Source organism: Somniosus microcephalus, unplaced genomic scaffold (genome assembly GCF_052327205.1).
Source record: "Somniosus microcephalus isolate GS21.2 unplaced genomic scaffold, FLI_Smic_1.0 unresolved_chr6, whole genome shotgun sequence".
Classification (NCBI taxonomy): domain Eukaryota; kingdom Metazoa; phylum Chordata; class Chondrichthyes; order Squaliformes; family Somniosidae; genus Somniosus; species Somniosus microcephalus.
In genome coordinates, this window is record NW_028225184.1 from 13,581,572 (window position 1) to 13,592,087 (window position 10,516).

A 10,516-nucleotide genomic window follows, 5' to 3' on the forward strand; every position below is an offset into this window, starting at 1 on the left:
CACTACAACCCACCCTATCTCTGTAACCTCCTCCAGCCCCCACAACCCTCCCGAGCTCTGTAACCTTCTCCAGCCCCTACACCCCTCCCTATCCCTGTAACCTCCTCCAGCCTCGACACCCATCCCTATCTCTGTAACTTCCTCCAGCCCTACACCCCTCCCTATCTCTGTAAACTCCTCCAGTCCCTACAACCCTCACTATCTCTGTAACCTCCTCCAGCCCCTACACCCCTCCCTATCTCTGTAACCTCCTCCAGCCCCTACACCCCTCCCTATCTCTGTAACCTCCTCCAGCCCCTACACCCCTCCCTGTCTCTGTAACCACCTCCAGCCCCTACACCCCTCCCTATCTCTGTAACCTCCTTCAGCCCCTACACACCGCCCGAACTCTGTAACCTCCTCCAGCCCCTACAAACCTCCCTATCTCTGTAACATCTTCCAGCCCCTACACCCCTCCCTATCTCTGTAATCTCCTCCAGCCCCCACACCCTTCCCTATCTCTGTAACCTGCACCAGCCCCTACACCCATTCCTATCTCTGTAATCTCCTCAGCCCCTACACCCCTCCCTATCTCTGTAACCTCCTCCAGCCCCCACACCCCTCCCTGTCTCTGTAACCACCTCCAGCCCCTACACCCCTCCCTGTCTCTGTAACCACCTCCAGCCCCTACACCCCTCCCTATCTCTGTAACCTCCTCCAGCCCCTACAACCCGCCCTATCTCTGTAACCTGCTCCAGCCCCTACACCCCTCCCTATCTCTGTAACCTCCTCCAGCCCTACAACAACCCCTATCTCTGTAACCTCCTCCAGCCCCTACACGCCTCCCTATCTCTGTAACCTCCTCCAGCCCCCACAACCCTCCATATCTCTGTAACCTCCTCCAGCCCCTACACCCCTCCCTATCTCTGTAACCTCCTCCAGCCCCTACACCCCTCGCTATCTCTGTAACATCTTCCAGCCCCTACACCCCCCCTATCTCTGTAACCTCCTCCAGCCCCTACAACCCTCCCTATCTCTGTAACCTCCTCCAGTCTCTACATCCCTCCCTAACCCTGTAACCTCCTCCAGCCTCGACACCCCTCCCTATCTCTGTAACCTTCTCCAGCCACTACAACCCTCCCTATCTCTGTAACCTTCTCCAGCCCCTACACCCCTCCCTATCTCTGTAACCTCCTCCAGTCTCTACATCCCTCCCTATCCCTGTAACCTCCTCCAGCCTCGACACCCCTCCCTATCTCTGTTACCTGCTCCAGCCAATACACCCCTCCCTATCTCTGTAACCTCCTCCAGCCCCTACAACCCTCCCTATCTCTGTAACATCCTCCAGTCTCTACATCCCTCCCTATCCCTGTAACCTCCTCCAGCCTCGACACCCCTCCCTATCTCTGTAACCTGCTCCAGCCCTACACCCCGCCTATCTCTGTAACCTACTCCAGCCCCTGCAACACTCCCTATCTCTGTAACCTGCTCCAGCCACTACACCACTCCCTATCTCTGTAACATCCTCCAGCCCCTGCACCCCTCCCTATCTCTGTAACCTCCTCCAGCCCCTACAACCCTCCCTATCACTGTAACCTCCTCCAGCCACTACACCCCTCCCTATCTCTGTAACCAACTCCAGCCCCGACACCCCTCCCAATCTCTGTCACCTCCTCCAGCCTCTACACCCCTCCCTATCTCTGTAACCTCCTCCAGCCCCTACAACCCTCCCCATCTCTGTAACCTCCTCCAGCCCCTACACCCCTCCCTATCTCTGTAACCTCCTCCAGCCCCTACAACCCTCCCTATGACTGCAACCTCCTCCAGCCCCTACAAGACTCCCTATCTCTGTAACCTCCTCCAGCCCTACACTCCCCCTATCTCTGTAACCTACTCCAGCCCCTGCAACCCTCCCTATCTCTGTAACCTTCTCCAGCCCCTACACCCCTCCCTATCTCTGTAACCTCCTCCAGTCTCCACATCCCTCCCTATCCCTGTAACCTCCTCCAGCCTCGACTCCCCTCCCTATCTCTGTAACCTGCTCCAGCCACTACACCCCTCCCTATCTCTGTAACCTCCTCCAGCCCCTACAACCCTCCCTATCTCTGTAACCTCCTCCAGTCTCTACATCCCTCCCTATCCCTGTAACCTCCTCCAGCCTCGACACCCCTCCCTATCTCTGTAACCTGCTCCAGCCCTACACCCCGCCTATCTCTGTAACTTACTCCAGCCCCTGCAACACTCCCTATCTCTGTAACCTCCTCCAGCCCCTACACCCCTCCCTATCTCTGTAACATCCTCCAGCCCCTACACACCTCACTATCTCTGTAACCTCCTCCAGCCCCTACACCCCTCCCTATCTCTGTAACCTCCTCCAGCCCCCACACCACTCCCTGTCTCTGTAACCACCTCCAGCCCCTACACCCCTCCCTGTCTCTGTAACCACCTCCAGCCCTTACACCCCTCCCTATCTCTGTAACCTCCTCCAGCCCTACAACCCCCCCTATCTCTGTAACCTCCTCCAGCCCCTACACCCCTCCCTATCTCTGTAACCTCCTCCAGCACCTACAACGCTCCCTATCTCTGTAACCTGCTCCAGCCCCTACACCCCTCCCTATCTCTGTAACCTCCTCCAGCCCTACAACCCTCCCTATCTCTGTAACCTCCTCCAGCCCCTACACCCCTCCCTATCTCGGTAACCTCCTCCAGCCCCTACAACCCTCCCTATCTCGGTAACTTCCTCCAGCCCCTACACCCCTCCCTATCTCTGTAACCTCCTCCAGCCCCTACACCCCTCCCTATCCCTGTAACTTCCGCCAGCCACTACAACCCACCCTATCTCTGTAACCTCCTCCAGCCCCCACAACCCTCCCGAGCTCTGTAACCTTCTCCAGCCCCTACACCCCTCCCTATCCCTGTAACCTCCTCCAGCCTCGACACCCATCCCTATCTCTGTAACTTCCTCCAGCCCTACACCCCTCCCTATCTCTGTAAACTCCTCCAGTCCCTACAACCCTCACTATCTCTGTAACCTCCTCCAGCCCCTACACCCCTCCCTATCTCTGTAACCTCCTCCAGCCCCTACACCCCTCCCTATCTCTGTAACCTCCTCCAGCCCCTACACCCCTCCCTGTCTCTGTAACCACCTCCAGCCCCTACACCCCTCCCTATCTCTGTAACCTCCTTCAGCCCCTACACACCGCCCGAACTCTGTAACCTCCTCCAGCCCCTACAAACCTCCCTATCTCTGTAACATCTTCCAGCCCCTACACCCCTCCCTATCTCTGTAATCTCCTCCAGCCCCCACACCCTTCCCTATCTCTGTAACCTGCACCAGCCCCTACACCCATTCCTATCTCTGTAATCTCCTCCAGCCCCTACACCCCTCCCTATCTCTGTAACCTCCTCCAGCCCCCACACCCCTCCCTGTCTCTGTAACCACCTCCAGCCCCTACACCCCTCCCTGTCTCTGTAACCACCTCCAGCCCCTACACCCCTCCCTATCTCTGTAACCTCCTCCAGCCCCTACAACCCGCCCTATCTCTGTAACCTGCTCCAGCCCCTACACCCCTCCCTATCTCTGTAACCTCCTCCAGCCCTACAACAACCCCTATCTCTGTAACCTCCTCCAGCCCCTACACGCCTCCCTATCTCTGTAACCTCCTCCAGCCCCCACAACCCTCCATATCTCTGTAACCTCCTCCAGCCCCTACACCCCTCCCTATCTCTGTAACCTCCTCCAGCCCCTACACCCCTCGCTATCTCTGTAACATCTTCCAGCCCCTACACCCCCCCTATCTCTGTAACCTCCTCCAGCCCCTACAACCCTCCCTATCTCTGTAACCTCCTCCAGTCTCTACATCCCTCCCTAACCCTGTAACCTCCTCCAGCCTCGACACCCCTCCCTATCTCTGTAACCTTCTCCAGCCACTACAACCCTCCCTATCTCTGTAACCTTCTCCAGCCCCTACACCCCTCCCTATCTCTGTAACCTCCTCCAGTCTCTACATCCCTCCCTATCCCTGTAACCTCCTCCAGCCTCGACACCCCTCCCTATCTCTGTTACCTGCTCCAGCCAATACACCCCTCCCTATCTCTGTAACCTCCTCCAGCCCCTACAACCCTCCCTATCTCTGTAACATCCTCCAGTCTCTACATCCCTCCCTATCCCTGTAACCTCCTCCAGCCTCGACACCCCTCCCTATCTCTGTAACCTGCTCCAGCCCTACACCCCGCCTATCTCTGTAACCTACTCCAGCCCCTGCAACACTCCCTATCTCTGTAACCTGCTCCAGCCACTACACCACTCCCTATCTCTGTAACATCCTCCAGCCCCTGCACCCCTCCCTATCTCTGTAACCTCCTCCAGCCCCTACAACCCTCCCTATCACTGTAACCTCCTCCAGCCACTACACCCCTCCCTATCTCTGTAACCAACTCCAGCCCCGACACCCCTCCCAATCTCTGTCACCTCCTCCAGCCTCTACACCCCTCCCTATCTCTGTAACCTCCTCCAGCCCCTACAACCCTCCCCATCTCTGTAACCTCCTCCAGCCCCTACACCCCTCCCTATCTCTGTAACCTCCTCCAGCCCCTACAACCCTCCCTATGACTGCAACCTCCTCCAGCCCCTACAAGACTCCCTATCTCTGTAACCTCCTCCAGCCCTACACTCCCCCTATCTCTGTAACCTACTCCAGCCCCTGCAACCCTCCCTATCTCTGTAACCTTCTCCAGCCCCTACACCCCTCCCTATCTCTGTAACCTCCTCCAGTCTCCACATCCCTCCCTATCCCTGTAACCTCCTCCAGCCTCGACACCCCTCCCTATCTCTGTAACCTGCTCCAGCCACTACACCCCTCCCTATCTCTGTAACCTCCTCCAGCCCCTACAACCCTCCCTATCTCTGTAACCTCCTCCAGTCTCTACATCCCTCCCTATCCCTGTAACCTCCTCCAGCCTCGACACCCCTCCCTATCTCTGTAACCTGCTCCAGCCCTACACCCCGCCTATCTCTGTAACTTACTCCAGCCCCTGCAACCCTCCCTATCTCTGTAACCTCCTCCAGCCCCTACACCCCTCCCTATCTCTGTAACATCCTCCAGCCCCTACACACCTCCCTATCTCTGTAACCTCCTCCAGCCCCTACACCCCTCCCTATCTCTGTAACCTCCTCCAGCCCCCACAACCCTCCATATCTCTGTAACCTCCTCCAGCCCCTACACCCCTCCCTATCTCTGTAACCTCCTCCAGCCCCTACACCCCTCCCTATCTCTGTAACATCTTCCAGCCCCTACACCCCCCCTATCTCTGTAACCTCCTCCAGCCCCTACAACCCTCCCTATCTCTGTAACCTCCTCCAGTCTCTACATCCCTCCCTAACCCTGTAACCTCCTCCAGCCTCGACACCCCTCCCTATCTCTGTAACCTTCTCCAGCCACTACAACCCTCCCTATCTCTGTAACCTTCTCCAGCCCCTACACCCCTCCCAATCTCTGTAACCTCCTCCAGTCTCTACATCCCTCCCTATCCCTGTAACCTCCTCCAGCCTCGACACCCCTCCCTATCTCTGTTACCTGCTCCAGCCAATACACCCCTCCCTATCTCTGTAACCTCCTCCAGCCCCTACAACCCTCCCTATCTCTGTAACCTCCTCCAGTCTCTAATCCCTCCCTATCCCTGTAACCTCCTCCAGCCTCGACACCCCTCCCTATCTCTGTAACCTGCTCCAGCCCTACACCCCGCCTATCTCTGTAACCTACTCCAGCCCCTGCAACACTCCCTATCTCTGTAACCTGCTCCAGCCACTACACCACTCCCTATCTCTGTAACATCCTCCAGCCCCTGCACCCCTCCCTATCTCTGTAACCTCCTCCAGCCCCTACAACCCTCCCTATCACTGTAACCTCCTCCAGCCACTACACCCCTCCCTATCTCTGTAACCAACTCCAGCCCCTACACCCCTCCCAATCTCTGTCACCTCCTCCAGCCTCTACACCCCTCCCTATCTCTGTAACCTCCTCCAGCCCCTACAACCCTCCCTATCTCTGTAATCTCCTCCAGCCCCTACACCCCTCCCTATCTCTGTAACCTCCTCCAGCCCCTACAACCCTCCCTATGACTGCAACCTCCTCCAGCCCCTACAAGACTCCCTATCTCTGTAACCTCCTCCAGCCCTACACCCCCCCTATCTCTGTAACCTACTCCAGCCCCTGCAACCCTCCCTATCTCTGTAACCTTCTCCAGCCCCTACACCCCTCCCTATCTCTGTAACCTCCTCCAGTCTCCACATCCCTCCCTATCCCTGTAACCTCCTCCAGCCTCGACACCCCTCCCTATCTCTGTAACCTGCTCCAGCCACTACACCCCTCCCTATCTCTGTAACCTCCTCCAGCCCCTACAACCCTCCCTATCTCTGTAACCTCCTCCAGTCTCTACATCCCTCCCTATCCCTGTAACCTCCTCCAGCCTCGACACCCCTCCCTATCTCTGTAACCTGCTCCAGCCCTACACCCCGCCTATCTCTGTAACTTACTCCAGCCCCTGCAACCCTCCCTATCTCTGTAACCTCCTCCAGCCCCTACACCCCTCCCTATCTCTGTAACATCCTCCAGCCCCTACACACCTTCCTATCTCTGTAACCTCCTCCAGCCCCTACACCCCTCCCTATCTCTGTAACCTCCTCCAGCCCCCACACCACTCCCTGTCTCTGTAACCACCTCCAGCCCTACAACCCCCCCTATCTCTGTAACCTCCTCCAGCCCCTACACCCCTCCCTATCTCTGTAACCTCCTCCAGCCCGTACAACGCTCCCTATCTCTGTAACCTGCTCCAGCCCCTACACCCCTCCCTATCTCTGTAACCTCCTCCAGCCCTACAACCCTCCCCATCTCTGTAACCTCCTCCAGCCCCTACACTCCTCCCGATCTCGGTAACCTCCTCCAGCCCCTACAACCCTCCCTATCTCGGTAACTTCCTCCAGCCCCTACACCCCTCCCTATCTCTGTAACCTCCTCCAGCCCCTACACCCCTCCCTATCCCTGTAACTTCCGCCAGCCACTACAACCCACCCTATCTCTGTAACCACCTCCAGCCCCTACAACCCTCCCGAGCTCTGTAACCTTCTCCAGCCCCTAGACCCCTCCCTATCCCTGTAACCTCCTCCAGCCTCGACACCCATCCCTATCTCTGTAACTTCCTCCAGCCCTACACCCCTCCCTATCTCTGTAAACTCCTCCAGTCCCTACAACCCTCACTATCTCTGTAACCTCCTCCAGCCCCTACACACCTCCCTATCTCTGTAACCTCCTCCAGCCCCTACACCCCTCCCTATCTCTGTAACCTCCTCCAGCCCCTACACCCCTCCCTGTCTCTGTAACCACCTCCAGCCCCTACACCCCTCCCTATCTCTGTAACCTCCTCCAGCCCCTACACCCCGCCCTATCTCTGTAACCTCCTCCAGCCCCTACAACCCTCCCTATCTCTGTAACATCCTCCAGCCCCTACACCCCTCCCTATCTCTGTAATCTCCACCAGCCCCCACACCCTTCCCGATCTCTGTAACCTGCACCAGCCCCTACACCCATCCCTATCTCTGTAATCTCCTCCAGCCCCCACACCCCTCCCTCTCTCTGTAACCACCTCCAGCCCCTACACCCCTCCCTGTCTCTGTAACCACCTCCAGCCCCTACACCCCTCCCTATCTCTGTAACCTCCTCCAGCCCCTACAACCCGCCCTATCTCTGTAACCTGCTCCAGCCCCCACACCCCTCCCTATCTCTGTAACCTCCTCCAGCCCTACAACACCCCCTATCTCTGTAACCTTCTCCAGCCCCTACAACCCTCCCTATCTCTGTAACCTCCTCCAGCCCCCACAACCCTCCATATCTCTGTAACCTCCTCCAGCCCCTACACCCCTCCCTATCTCTGTAACCTCCTCCAGCCCCTACACCCCTCCCTATCTCTGTAACATCTTCCAGCCCCTACACCCCTCCCTATCTCTGTAACCTCCTCCAGCCCCTACAACCCTCCCTATCACTGTAACCTCCTCCAGCCACTACAACCCGCCCTATCTCTGTAACCACCTCCAGCCCCTACACCCCTCCCAATCTCTGTAACCTCCTCCAGCCCCTACACCCCTCCTTATCTCTGTAACCTCCTCCAGCCCCTACAACCCTCCCTATCTCTGTAACCTCCTCCAGCCCCTACACCCCTCCCTATCTCTGTAACCTCCTCCAGCCCCTACAACCCTCCCTATGACTGCAACCTCCTCCAGCCCCTACAAGACTCCCTATCTCTGTAACCTCCTCCAGCCCTACACCCCCCCTATCTCTGTAACCTACTCCAGCCCCTGCAACCCTCCCTATCTCTGTAACCTTCTCCAGCCCCTACACCCCTCCCTATCTCTGTAACCTCCTCCAGTCTCCACATCCCTCCCTATCCCTGTAACCTCCTCCAGCCTCGACACCCCTCCCTATCTCTGTAACCTGCTCCAGCCACTACAACCCTCCCTATCTCTGTAACCTCCTCCAGCCCCTACAACCCTCCCTATCTCTGTAACCTCCTCCAGTCTCTACATCCCTCCCTATCCCTGTAACCTCCTCCAGCCTCGACACCCCTCCCTATCTCTGTAACCTCCTCCAGCCTCGACACCCCTCCCTATCTCTGTAACCTGCTCCAGCCCTACACCCCGCCTATCTCTGTCACCTACTCCAGCCCCTGCAACACTCCCTATCTCTGTAACCTCCTCCAGCCCCTACACCCCTCCCTATCTCTGTAACATCCTCCAGCCCCTACACCCCTCCCTATCTCTGTAACCTCCTCCAGCCCCTACAACCCTCCCTATCTCTGTAACCTCCTCCAGCCCCTACACCCAAAGATGTGCGGGTTAGGTTGATTGGCTATGATAAATTGACCCTTAGTGTTAGGGGGATTAAATACGTGGGGTTACGGGGATAGGGTGGGAATATGTGTTGGTGTAGGGGTTACGGGGATCGGGTGGGATATGTGTCGGTGCAGGCTCGATGGGCCGAAATGGCCTCTATCTGCACTGTGGGGTTTCTGTGATTCTGTGATTCTGTGACCCCTCCCTATCTCTGTAATCTCCTCCAGCCCCCGCACCCCTCCCGATCTCTGTAACCTGCACCAGCCCCTACACCCCACCCTATCTCTGTAACCTCCTCCAGCCCCCACACCCCTCCCTGTCTCTGTAACCACCTCCAGCCCCTACACCCCTCCCTGTCTCTGTAACCACCTCCAGCCCCTACACCCCTCCCTATCTCTGTAACCTCCTCCAGCCCTACAACCCCCCCTATCTCTGTAACCTCCTCCAGGCCCTGCACCCCTCCCTATCTCTGTAACCTCCTCCAGCCCCTACAACGCTCCCTATCTCTGTAACCTGCTCCAGCCCCTACACCCCTCCCTATCTCTGTAACCTCCTCCAGCCCTACAACCCTCCCTATCTCTGTAACCTCCTCCAGCCCCTACACCCCTCCTTATCTCGGTAACCTCCTCCAGCCCCTACAACCCTCCCTAGCTCGGTAACTTCCTCCAGCCCCTACATCCCTCCCTATCTCTGTAACCTCCTCCAGCCCCTACACCCCTCCCTATCCCTGTAACTTCCTCCAGCCCCTGCAACCCTCCCGAGCTCTGTAACCTCCTCCAGCCCCTACACCCCTCCCTATCCCTGTAACCTCCTCCAGCCTCGACACCCATCCCTATCTCTGTAACTTCCTCCAGCCCTACACCCCTCCCTATCTCTGTAAACTCCTCCAGTCCCTACAACCCTCACTATCTCTGTAACCTCCTCCAGCCCCTACACCCATCCCTATCTCTGTAACCTCCTCCAGCCCCTACACCCCTCCCTATCTCTGTAACCTCCTCCAGCCCCTACACCCCTCCCTGTCTCTGTAACCACCTCCAGCCCCTACACCCCACCCTATCTCTGTAACCTCCTCCAGCCCCAACACCCCTCCCTATCTCTGTAACCTCCTCCCGCCCCTACACCCCTCCCTGTCTCTGTAACCACCTCCAGCCCCTACACCCCACCCTATCTCTGTAACCTCCTCCAGCCCCTGCAACCCTCCCTATCTCTGTAACCTCCTCCAGCCCATACACCCCTCCCTATCTCTGTAACATGCTCCAGCCCCTACACCCCTCCCTATCTCTGTAACCTCCTCCAGCCCCTACAACCCTCCCTATCTCTGTAACCTCCTCCAGCCCCTACACCCAAAGATGTGCGGGTTAGGTTGATTGGCTATGATAAATTGACCCTTAGTGTTAGGGGGATTAAATACGTGGGGTTACGGGGATAGGGTGGGAATATGTGTTGGTGTAGGGGTTACGGGGATCGGGTGGGATATGTGTCGGTGCAGGCTCGATGGGCCGAAATGGCCTCTATCTGCACTGTGGGGTTTCTGTGATTCTGTGATTCTGTGACCCCTCCCTATCTCTGTAATCTCCTCCAGCCCCTACAACCCTCCCTATCTCTGTAACCTCCTCCAGCCCTACAACCCTCCCTATCTCTGTAACCTCCTCC